The sequence below is a fragment of the Schistocerca gregaria genome, unplaced genomic scaffold, assembly GCF_023897955.1.
Source record: "Schistocerca gregaria isolate iqSchGreg1 unplaced genomic scaffold, iqSchGreg1.2 ptg000199l, whole genome shotgun sequence".
NCBI classification, from domain to species: Eukaryota; Metazoa; Arthropoda; class Insecta; order Orthoptera; family Acrididae; genus Schistocerca; species Schistocerca gregaria.
In genome coordinates this window covers 4458800-4471995 of record NW_026061737.1, presented here as the reverse complement: position 1 = coordinate 4471995, position 13196 = coordinate 4458800, and the positions used below count along the sequence as shown (strand labels likewise).

Genomic DNA, 13196 nt, shown 5'->3' with positions numbered 1-13196 from the left:
TCTGTCAGAGCTGGGTCTCCCAAGCCTGTCAGTAGTTCTAATGGAATGTTGCCTACTCCCGGAACCTTATTTCCACTAAGGTCTTTCAGTGCTCTGTCAAACTCTTCACGCAGTATGTCATCTCCCATTTCATCTACATTCTCTTCCATTTCCATTATATTGTCCTCAAGTACATTGCCCTTGTATAGATCCTCTATATACACCTTCCACCTTTCTGCAATCCCTTCTTTGCTGATAACAGGGTTTCCATCTGAGCTCTTGATATGCATACAAGTGAATCTCTTTTCTCTAAAGGTCTCTTTAATTTTCCTTTAGGCAGTATCTATCATAACCCTAGTGATATGCGCCTCTACATCCTTACGTTTGTCCTCTAGATATCCCTGCTTAGCCATTTTGCACTTCCTGTCAATCTCATTTTTGAGACGTTTGAATTTCTTTTTGTCGGCTTAATTTACAGCATTTTTGTATTTTCTCCTTTCATAAATTAAATTCAATATATCTTCTGTTACCCTCTTTCTTAGCGCATGTCAAGTTCAGTAGGCCCAAATTGAGGAGCAAATCTTCAAGGTCATGGAACGTGTCAGTATGTACATCTACATCCGTACTCCGCAAGCCACCTGACGGTGTGTGGCGGAGGGTACCCTGAGTACCTCTATCGGTTCTCCCTTCTATTCCAGTCTCGTATTGTACGTGGAAAGAAGGATTCTCGGTATGCTTCTGTGTGGGCTCTAATCTCTCTGATTTTATCCTCGTGGTCTCTTCGCGAGATATAAGTAGGAAGGAGCAATACACTGTTTGACTCTTCGGTGAAGGTATGTTCTCGAAACTTCAACAAAAGCCCATACAGAGCTACGGAGCGTCTCTCCTGCAGAGTCTTCCACTGGAGGTTATCTATCATCTCCGTAACGCTTTCGCGATTACTAAATGATCCTGCAACGAAGCGCGCTGCTCTCCGTTGGATCTTCTCTATCTCTTCTATCAACCCTATCTGGTGTGGATCCCACACTGCAGAGCAGTATTCAAGCAGTGGGCGAACAAGCGTACTGTAACCTACTTCCTTTATTGTCGGATTGCATTTCCTTTGGATTCTTCCAATGAATCTCAGTCTGGCATCTGCTTTACCGACGATCAACTTTATATGATCATTCCATTTTAAATCACTCCTAATGCGTACTCCCAGATAATTTATGGAATTAACTGCTTCCAGTTGCTGACCTGCTATTTTGTAGCTAAATGATAAGGGACCTATCTTTCTATATATTCGCATCACATTACACTTGTCTACATTGAAATTCTATTACCATTCCGTGCACAATGGGTCAATTCGCTGCTGATCCTCCTGCATATCAGTACAATTTTCCATTGTTGCAACCGCTCGATACACCACAGCATCATCTGCAAAAAGCCTCAAAGACTTTCCGATGTCATCCACCAGGTCATTTATGAATATTGTGAATAGCAACGGTCCTATGACACTCCCCTGCGGCACACCTGAAATTACTCTTACTTCGGAAGACTTCTCTCCATTGAGAATGACATGCTGCGTTCTGTTATCTAGGAACTCCTCGATCCAAGCACACAACAGATCTGATAGTCCGTATGCTCTTACTTTGTTCATTAAACGACTGTGGGGAACTGTGTCAAACGCCTTGCGGAAGTCAAGAAACACGGCATCTACCTGTGAACCCGTGTCTAAGGCCCTCTGAGTCTCGTGGACGAATAGCGCGAGCTGGGTTTCACACGGCCGTCTTTTTCGAAACCCATGCTGATTCCTACAGAGTAGATTTCTAGTCTCCAGAAAAGACACTACACTCGAACATAATACGTGTTCCAAAATTCTACAACTGATCGACGTTAGAGATATAGGTCTATAGTTCTGCACATCTGTTCGACGTCCCTTCTTGAAAACGGGGATGACCTGTGCCCTTTTCCAATCCTTTGGAACGCTTCGCTATTCTAGAGACCTACGGTACACCGCTGCAAGTTCCTTCGCGTACTCTGTGTAAAATCGAACTGGTATCCCATTAGGACCAGAGGGCTTTCCTCTTTTGAGCGATTTTAATTGTTTCTCTATCCCTCTGTCGTCTATTTCGATATTTACCATTTTGTCAACTGTGCGACTTCAAGAGAAGGAAGTACAGTGCAGTCTTCCTCTGTGAAACAGCTTTGGAAGAAGACATTTAGTATTTCGGCCATTAGTCTGTCATCCTCTGTTTCAGTACCATTTTAGTCACAGAGTGTCTGGACATTTTGTTTTGATCCACCTACCGCTTTGACATAGGACCAAAATTTCTTAGGATTTTCTGCAGAGTCAGTACATACAACTTTATCTTCGAATTCATTGAAAGCCTCTCTCATAGCCCTCCTCACACTACATTTCGCTTCGCGTAATTTTTGTTTGTCTGCAAGGCTTTGGCTATGTTTATGTTTGCTGGTAAGTTCCCTTTGCTTCCGCAGCAGTTTTCTAATTTGGTTGTTGTACCAAGGTGGCTCTTTTCCATTTCTTACGTTCTTGCTTGGTACATACTCATCTAACGCATATTGTACGATGGTTTTGAACTTTGTCCACTGATCCTCAACACTATCTGTACTTGAGACAAAACTTTTGTGTTGAGCCGTCAGGTACTCTGTAATCTGCTTTTTGTCACTTTTGCTAAACAGAAAAATCTTATTACCTTTTTTAATATTTCTATTTACGGCTGAAATCGTCGATGCAGTAACCGCTTTATGATCGCTGATTCCCTGTTCTGCATTAACTGATTCAAATATTTCGGGTCTGTTTGTCACCAGAAGGTCTAATATATTATCGCCACGAGTCGGTTCTCTGTTTAACTGCTCAAGGTAGTTTTCAGATAAAGCACTTAAAAATATTTCACTGGATTCTTTGTCCCTGCCACCCGTTATGAACGTTTGAGTCTCCCAGTCTATATCCAGCTAATTAAAATCTCCACCCAGAACTATAACATGGTGGGGAAATCTACTCGAAATATTTTCCAAATTATTCTTCTGGTGCTGAGCCACAACAGCTGCTGAGCCTGGGGCCTATAGAGACATCCAATTACCATGTCTGAGCCTGCTTTAACCGTGACCTTCACCCAAATCATTTCACAATTAGAATCTCCGTCAATTTCCTTCGACACTATTGCACTTCGTATCGCTATAAACACACCTCCCCCTTTACTGTCCAGCCTTTCTCTGCGATATACATTCTAATCTGAGTTTAGGATTTCATTACTGTTTACATGTGGTTTCAGCCAACTTTCTGTCCCTAGTGCTATATGGGCGTTGTGACTGTTTATTAATGAGAGCAATTCTGGGACCTTTCTATAGACGCTCCTGCAGTTTACTATTAGCACATTAATATTGTTATTCCCTGTTGCATTTTGCCTACTCCTGCCTTGCCGCGTCTCAGGAGGCGTCTTGTCGGGCCTAGGGAGGGAATTCTCTAACCTAAAAAAAAAAAACCACATGTGCACTCCACACGTACTCCGCTACCCTTGTAGCCGCTTCCGGCGTGTAGTGCACGGCTGACCTATTCAGGCGGACCCTACATTTCTCCACCCCATTGCGGAGGTCGAGAAATTTGCACCCCAGCTCTCCGCAGAATCGTCTGAGCCTCGTTTAAGCCTTCCACTCGGCTCCAAACCAGAGGACCGCGATCGGTTCTAGGAACGATACTACAAATAGTCAGCTCTGATTCCACCCCGCGAGCGAGGCTTTCTGCCTTCACCAACTCCGCCAACCGCCTGTAGGAACTGAGGATGACCTCTGAACCCAGACAGCAGGAGTCATTGGTGCCGACATCAGCAACAATTTGCAGTCGGGTGCACCCAGTGCTCTCTATCGCCGCCGGTAGGGCCCCCTCCACATCTCGGAAGAGACCCCCCGGCAAGCAGACAGAGTGAACACTGGCCTTCTTCCCCGACCTTTCCGCTATTTCCCTAAGGGGCTCCATCACCAGCCTAACGTTGGAGCTCCCAATAACTAATAAACCCCCCCCCCCCCCGTGTGCCTGCTTGGACCTTGCTGAAGGAGCAGCCACATGTCCATTCACAGGCAGAGCGGGCGATGCCACACGGCCAGCCTCAACATTGACCCTCCGCCTCGTGCGCCGCGAACGCCGCTGAACCCGCCACTCCTCTTGGGGAGAGGGTGGCCCAACCGCGCCCGGTACCCGCGAAGATGTCTCGACAGCAGGGACAGTGGGTGAAGCGTCTAACACCTGGGGTGCACCATGTGACGCACCAGACTCCCCACTGCCGCTACACTCCGGGGCAGCAGCCTGAAGACGGCTGACCGCGGCCATCAACACGCTCAGCTGTTCGCGAAGAGTGGCCAGCGTCCGTACACGTAAGTCACACATCCTATCCATCCTAAGGAATCTATTTACTGAAGAGACTTAATCAACTTTTAAGTAGACTGCTAATTCATTAAGGGCGGCTGATTACTGACTAAACTGTGATTGCTAACCTCTTCTTGTAGATAACAATGAAAATAGCACTACCTGTCTCTGGATTGCATTCGAAACAAACACTAGCACTACTGGCACTATGGCTGACTACAAGGACTCTCTCTGACTGTATTCAAAACAAACACGAAATCTATGTAACTCTATTACTAGCACTCGACAATCAAAGCTTCCTAAAAGCAAAAACACACAGAAGAAGAAGTGACAAGTAAGAAAAATACAGTTAATACTTAAATTAAGGTAGCTCGCTGAACAGCAGACGTGAAGCAGACGGCGGTTAGGGCGACACATGAACTTACAACATAAAAGTAATAAGAGATAAAAATACATATTCATGAACCTGAGAGAAAATCAGTGGATAAGTTTAAGCAAACGCTATCAGCAGTACAATGAGAATCAGCTTAATTTTCCAATTAACTCCTCGACAGAATAGAAGGAGTGACCCATGAGGAAACACTCCAGTTTCGATTTGAAAGCGCGTGGATTACTGCTAAGATTTTTGAATTCGAGTGGCAGCTTATTGAAAATGGATGCAGCAGTATACTGCACACATTTTTGCACAAGAGTTAAGGAAGTCCGATCCAAATGGAGGTTTGATTTCTCCCGAGTATTAACCGAGTGAAAGCTACTTATTGTTGGAAATAAACTAATATTGGTAACAAGAAACGACAGTAAGGAATATACATATTGAGAGGCCAACGTCAAAATACCCAGACTCCCTGAACAGAGGTCGACAAGAGTTTCATGAACTCACACCACTTTTTGCCCGAACCTCCAGTTTCTGAGCCAAAAATATCCTTCTAGAATGGGAAGAGTTACCCAAAAACATAATACCATGCGACATAAGTGAATGGAAATAAGCAAAGTAGACTAATTTACTTGTCGAAGTATCACTCACTTTCGGTACCGTTTGAATAGTGAAAATGGCAGTATTAAGTCTTTGAACAAGATCCTGAACGTGGGCTTTCCACAACACCTTACTATTTATTTGAACACCTAGGAATTTGAACCGTTCAGTTTCACTAATCATATGCCCATGCTGTGAGATTAAAACGTCAGGTTTTGTTGAATTGTGTGTTAGAAACTGTAAAAACTGAATCTTACTGTGATTTAACGTTAGTTTATTTTCTACAAGCCATGGACTGAGGTCATGTACTGCACTACTTGAAACGGAGTCAATGTTGCACAGAACATCCTTTACTACCAAGCTAGTGTCATCAGCAAACAGATATATTTTAGAGTTACCCGTAGTACTTGAGGGCATATCATTTATATAAATAAGGAACTGGAGCGGCCCCAACACTGATCCCGGAGGAACCCCCTCCCCTTGACAGTACACCACTCAGATCCGCCATCACACAGTATTACTTTCCCCCATTCCTGTAGATTGTTCCCTAATGCTCTTCCTGAAACTCTCTAAAACTTCTGATTCTGTCAGTTCTTTCAGGTCCCATCTCCTTAAATTCCCAACTTTTTCCAGTTTCTTCAGTTTTAATCTACAGTTCATAATCAATATATTGTGATCAGAGTCCACATTTGGCCCTGGACATGTCATACAATTTAAAATTTGGTTCCTAAATCTCTGTCTTACCATTATATAATCTATATGAAATATTGCAGTATCTCCAGGTCTCTTTCACGTAAACAACCTTCTTTCATGATTTTTGAACCAAGTGTTAGCTATGATTAAGTTATGCTCTGGGCAAAAGCCTACCAGGCGGCTTCCTCTTTCATTTTTTACCCCCATTCCATATTCACCTACTACGTTTCCTTTTCTTCCATTTCCTACTGTCGAATTCCAGTCACCCATTAATATTAAATTTTCATCTCCCATCACTATCTGAATGATTTCTTTTATCTTATCACACATTCCATCAATTTCTTCATCATCTAAGGACTACTTTTACGACTTTGGTAGGCGTGGGATTCGTGGCTATCTTGGCCACAACAATGCATTCACTATGCTGTTTGTAGTAGCTTACCCGCATTCCTATTTTTATTAATTATTAGACCTACTCATGCATTAGCTTCATATTAGCCTTCCTAATACTTAAATCTATATTCGATGTTAACAATGACGCCGGTGGATGGACTATCACGAAATTACTGACCGTCGAGAAAGTCACAAATATAACCGACAAGCTAATGGGCCCTTCACAGGAAAACGTTTTTCGCCGGAAAACGGGAAAACTGAAACCCAGCAAATGAGTAAAAAAATGTATATTCACTGACAAAAAAAATAGTGTACGCACACAACTTACACAACAATAGTCTGGGATTACTCTATTACGTAATACAGTTTTTGTGATTGTATCTTGCAGCTTTAGTTATTTTTAATTAAAAGAGGCTTTAAAAGGACAGAAAGAACGTGTTGGCCTACGCTACAGATCGTTCTGTTAGCACAGTCTTTACTTTGTAATCACTTTCGTTGACTTCGGCAACTCTCAACTAAAATCTCCAACCTAACCGAGACAATGTGCTACGATACAGCCGAGATCATGACAAGAGAATGGGCTCCATCACACTCGAAGTAAATTTATATAGGTAAGGATCCCCATGACCTGTGTACGTCTATTATAAAAAATCTCCAAGCCACTCTCCTCAAATAGATCGCAATCTTCTCTTGACCTTCAACTGTTACTATTTCAGAATTGAAAACCAGATTAAAAGAAAATTTGGCTACAAGGCACAAAACTAGAAAAATAAAAATAATAAAAGTGAGAACGTGAAACATGTTAGCAATAACCATAAACAGGAGATTTTACAGAAAATAAAATTGAGAAAGGAAATCATTAATATTATCGACCGTTTAGGAACTCTAGGCTACGAAAGGGATGAAACCACATATCGAATAACTGGTGGAAGAGTTAGTGTCTTTTAAGATTAAATCCAAACAAGAATTAGAAAAAAATATATCGAAGCAAGGCCTCTATTACGAGAAATAGCTAAATCTCGAGACAAATTGTGTCCTTCTGTATTAGATGAAATGTTTTGGGCCCTAGTACGGCTGAAACAGTATCTGCAGTATGAACAGGAACTTCGGACATGTATTTCATATTTCATCCAAGCCTGCAGTCTATAAATATTTAAACAAAATACTAAAACAAAATACGACTACAGGGGAATTACTTACGAAGTAGTTCTTGGTAAAGAAACACAGGACACTATTAAGTATGTAGGCTTAATACGAACTACAAGTGTGTTTATAAATCGCTATAGTTGCCTTGGACTAACGACGAGCGAATATCATTACAACCTGTACGCTTTTCAAAGCTGTTATCCATGAAAAAGCTAAACGACGTATCGTGAACAAAATACAATTTAACACCGAAACAATGATATTAGCATACAATGGGCACAGACTTTAGTCAATGGGCACTGTTGAAAATTCGTGCCAGACCAGGATTAGCAACCGAGTCCCCTGGTTATTACGGAGAGGCAATGATCACTGTGTCCGAATTACGCAGTGGTCAACATAATAGCACAAACTGCCCGAGCATGCCGTTCGTTAGATCCAAATTCTCAATTTATCCATAGACTGCTAATGCACTGCTCCTTGAACATAATCCTCCTCCCCTTAATTATACAGTACATGGCCAAAAAAAAACAGACACCGAATATATGCAAACTTGGCCTTACGAACATTGCAGACGTCGTCTATGTAACACACGTCAAACTTCAAAGAATTTACCAATTCGTTGCATGGTTTACTATAGACCACAAATCAAGTAACGTAAAAAAGCACTGCGTCTATTGAGATCATGATTCAGAGTTAAAAAAAACTAATAAATTGCCTACATATTACAGTTGCTGCCGAAAGAGGAGAACCATTATTTTCCCACAAAAGGAAATATAGTTAAAATTACGCTTCTATTTCGGTTAGTTTATGCTGTTACTAAAATTTGCAGTGAAAGTTACATAGTGGACTCTACCCTCCCCCCACCAGAAACGTAGTTATCGTGGCTGTTGTGAGACACTTGTACACAGTTAGAGAAAGTGTGTTAAATGTGGCGCGTACGGAAACACTAGGCTACGCTACAGGGCAATCTGCTCGCACAACGTTTAGTCGGCATTCATAATCGTTGGCGTAAACAACTCTCAATCAAATTACCACCTTCCAACCTAACTTAGATCTCGGGCTACACTACCAATCGGCCTGTCATCACAACCAAAAATTCATTGAGGGGGGTGGGGGGATTTCCTGTATCTCTCTCTGTAATGTATCTCTAGGCAAAACTGCCAGTTTTGTCAGACTCAACTGCAAGATTTACCAATGGTTAACACTTTTGAGACGGCTCGTAATTTTAGAATAGTCCTCTTCGTCTTACTTGGCATAAATTGTTCGCTGGCGTCCCAGCAGCTAGCTCCCTCAGTGTCTGCTTCTGCCATCGCACCACGCTAGTCTGCTGTTGTCCTAGCAGACCGAACGCACCGCAAATCCGACACCTTCGGAACCACTCACTGGCCAGTTAGCAACTGAGCGGAACACTGTTTACATCGTGAAAGGAAAACTATGCAAAGATGTACACTTAAATGGCACGACTGAGTAGCACACACACAGTAATATCTGGGGAATGTCCTTCGACACGCGCAGAACGAAAGTCTTCTCGCGAACGTACAGCGTCTCTGAAAAAAAATCTAGTGACTATATTACGGCGTTACGGCCAGGTTCTCATACAAATGAGCAAAAAAGGGTACATTTGAAATTTTTTTTGAGACAATGAAAATACATTCGAAGGATCTGTTTGGGAATTACGAGTGATAATACTATGAGCTTAATTTTAGATTTTCAATAAAAAATGGCGCCCGTAATTATGATTTGATCAAGGGCCTGCGAGACTGGAGTACGCAGAGTGCGTGCAGTGTGCCACGTCAGATGTTACCTGAATTCAAAAATGGGTAACATCAGTTGATACTACATTATTTCTCTGAATTTGAAAATGGATAACATCAGTCGATAATACATAAAATTTATGGGAGCACTTACCTAACCGCAATGAAACAACCTTAAATTTAACGATACAGTGCTAATTCGAACTTTGAGTTCGATTTTTGGGGGTTTGTTTCACTCCTTATGCCTACACAAAAATTAGTTAATATTAACAAATGTCATATTATAGCTATAAGTTCCTAAGAAAAGTGTTTACATTTAGGGGTCAGAGGTAGAAGTTAAGAGATCGAACCACTTTTAATTAATGCTGCATGCCGTTCTGAGAAAATCGTTACTCGAAAAAAAAGTGTTCAAAGTTTAGGGAAAACATTTAGTTATATTATTACTTCGATTTGCATGAACTGAGTGTTACATATATATTTTTAATGTCGCTGAAAACGAATCTGGAGTCAGATTTTCAATATTCAAAACAGCTAATCCAATACGGAGGGCAAACGATTATGTTTTGACCAATTTTTACCAAAAATGTATTTTCGTTATTTACGTTTAGTCTGCAATTCAAAGAGTATTTATCAACCCTTTCTCTAGCTCTGATTGTTCCTAGACAGCAACTTCCTGTTCTTCTTGGCAGGAAAAGCCGATCCGTCTAAGGTGGATATGCAGCACTCGGCAGCCTGCACTTGATATTCGCCCGTATTTTCGGTGAGTATGTTTGCATGCATTCTGCAGTATGAATCCTTTTGAGCACGTGCGACACGGGACGAGTTATCATCTACATCTGTATGGAAACCCTGCAAAACACATTTAAGTGCCTGGTAAAGGGTTCATCGAATCACCTTCACAACTGATAATTAATTGAAACCCTCAGCTGCCGACAGGTGTTGTTGATATACTTCGATGGGGACAGCTGAAAAGTGTGCCCCTACTGGGACTCGAACCCAGAATCTCCTGCTTACAAGGCAGACGCTCAATCCATCTGAGCTATCGAGGGCACAAATGAACAGCACGACTGCAGGAATTTATCCCTCGCACACTTCCCGTGAGACTCACATCCCCAACCGTCCACAATCCGATTACGTAATGTACTTAATAGGTATTTGTCCATCCACTCATTACTGGCTCACACTAAGGTGACGATTCCCGTAAGAGTTCCGGCAGCCTGTGCGCATTCGCACAGACGAAGGTCAATGGCTGGGAAACGTTTAACCATAGATATGAAGATAGTAGCTGTTCTCGAAAGAACAGGCGCCACTGACGACCGTACAGCTCTTCTAGAACACATGATAGACCGGCCGATGTGGCTGAGCGGTTGTAGGCACTTCAGTCGGGAGCCACGCGAACGCTACGGTCGCAGGTTCAAATCCTACCTCGAGCATGGATGTGTGTGATGTCCTTAGGTTAGTTAGGTTTAAGTCGTTCTAAGTTCTAGGAAACTGATGACCTCGGATCTTAAGTCCCAAAGTGCTCAGAGCCATTTGAACCATCAGTCCGTATGTTTGCACACTACTTACAGTAACTTATGCTAAGGACAACACACACACAACCATGCCCGAAGGAGGACTCGAACCTCCAACGGGGGGAGCCGCGCGAACCGTGACAAGGCGTTGGAGACATGGCGGGTACCCCGCGCGGCTCATGGCAGCCATGACACTGCTTCAAACAATGGGCTGTAGAAACTTTTGTAAAGCACGGATTAAAAAAATAAAAACCTTTCCGTTCCAAGGGTGTAGACAAGTACACCTTTAAAAATTGCAACTACAAAGAAATTGAATTTTCGAACGTTTTGAATGAGAACCTGTCCTTATGGAACACCGTTGATCAAATGTCACAGGGATTATATACTCAGGTTTCACAGGTGGATTAACACTTTCTGATCAATATCCGAAATGATCAGGGCTTAAAACTTTGAAGAGTTAAATTTCAAGGGCCGTTCTCTTGTATGCAAATAGTTTCACAGTAGAAATTTCTCTAGTTTTATTTATTTATTTATTTATTTATTTTTCTGTAGGTAAAGAAGGATAGCATTGTGAGGAGGGGGAAGGGGGGGGGGAGAAATCTTGCATCTCCCACCTTCGAATTCTCACTACAGAATTTTTATTCATTACGAGATTCTCAGCCACTTGCAGAAGTGATTTTGCGTGATTCTGCAAAACTTTTCCTTTAGCCAATCGTAGCAACTATAGGATTCCGTTCCTGCTGCATGACATGTCTCGGAACTTAAACTGACCAACTCATTTGCATAAAGAGCTAGCTTATCATCCGCTTCTTTACTTGCGTAGACCGTTCATGGTCTGCAAAGAATTTTTTCTTTAATCGTTTTTTTATGTCTTTTATAAACTGCAACACTTTCTAAACTTTCTAAACTTAACGCCGTTGAAGCATGGTCTTTTACTGAATGACCAAAAAGCAATGCTGACAGCTGGAGTCCAAGGTTTTTGTTAATCAAGCCGTTTTGTATTCTTGTGGTGATATCTCCGTAGAGTCTTTCATTCCCTAACGCATATTTCTTTATATCTAATTGAGAAGTGAAATACCGGTTTTCATAGATGCAGATTTAAAATATTTTAATATAACGCAATAAATATTTCATTAAAATTTTCATCCCCCTATGCTCGAAGTTCCAAAACCAGAAAAACACGTTGTTTTTAAAAATTGTAACACATTAGTCGAATATGAATTGTCTGATATATTTAGTAATGCTTTCATAATGAACCTTTTTCTGAAACATCTCACACCCTTTAGGGGTTGGGTTTTCAAAAACAGTTAAACACGTATTCTTCTATTTAGAACCGAGGAGTCAAATTCAAATCTTCATCCATTTAATTCTAAAAATGCTTTCATAGTGAAATATTTCATAAAAAATTTCATCCCCTATTTCACTCTATTAGTCAGATAAATTTCCAAAAGCCACGAAACACATTTTTTTAACATCCAACCGAAATGTCAAGTACCTATTTTCATAGATGTAGCTATAAAAAGGCTTCAGTAGTTCTTTAATAATGATTTATTTTCAAAAAACCTTCACTAATTATTTTATCCCCCATTGGAAGAATTTCGGAAAATGCTAAAATCCTGTTTCTTTTTTGTTTTTTGTCTGAGACACCAAATGTCAATTTTCGTAGTTTTGTAGTTATAGCTTCAATAGCGACATAGGGACATATTTAAAAAAAAAAAAAACTTTCAACCCATATTTCACCTCCTTAGGAGTGAAATTTCGAACAATCTCTTCTTAAATGACGCTTTCAGCGTAAGATTTACACCTTCCACAAATTTCAAGTCCGTATACTTTGCAGGTTGGGCTGGAAGGCTATGGGTCAGTGAAACCTGTGCCCCTATTGCACCTTCTTGGAGGTTGTAGTTCCAAAAACAGTGAAACACGTATTTTTCAATAACACAATTTTCATAGATTTTGCTTTAAAAATTCCTTCGCACTGAAATACTTTCATAAAACATTACATCCTATATTCCACCCGTCTTAATGGTTGAATGTATCAAAAACAGGTTTTCATATATTTCATGAAACATTTCATCCTCTATGAAATGGGGTATGGTAGTGACACACCAAAATCACAATAGTAATCCCTTGTAGTTGCTACATATTTCATTACAATCAAAAGCATTACAAAATCACAATCACAATAATAGAGGAGACTGCCTTACAAGGCCAGATCAGTTGGACAAATAATAAATAAATTTCGTTAAGTGGAACGAGACCCTTAAAACTTGAAATTTGAATATGACTAGGTAAAAATACTTAGGTAAAACTTTACTTAAATAGCACAAATGTCCATAAAATTCATAGCAGAACTCTCACTACTTGCAATCAGGGGAGAAACA

At 41.0% G+C, this 13196-nt stretch overlaps 1 non-coding gene across 1 annotated transcript; it reads right to left on the bottom strand.

Moving 5' to 3' along the window:
• Positions 1-10276: 10276 nt before the first annotated feature.
• On the bottom strand, positions 10277-10351 carry Trnat-ugu (transfer RNA threonine (anticodon UGU)). Its single transcript has one exon. It is a non-coding gene; the product is annotated as a tRNA-Thr (tRNA).
• Between the last annotated feature and the right edge of the window lie 2845 nt (positions 10352-13196).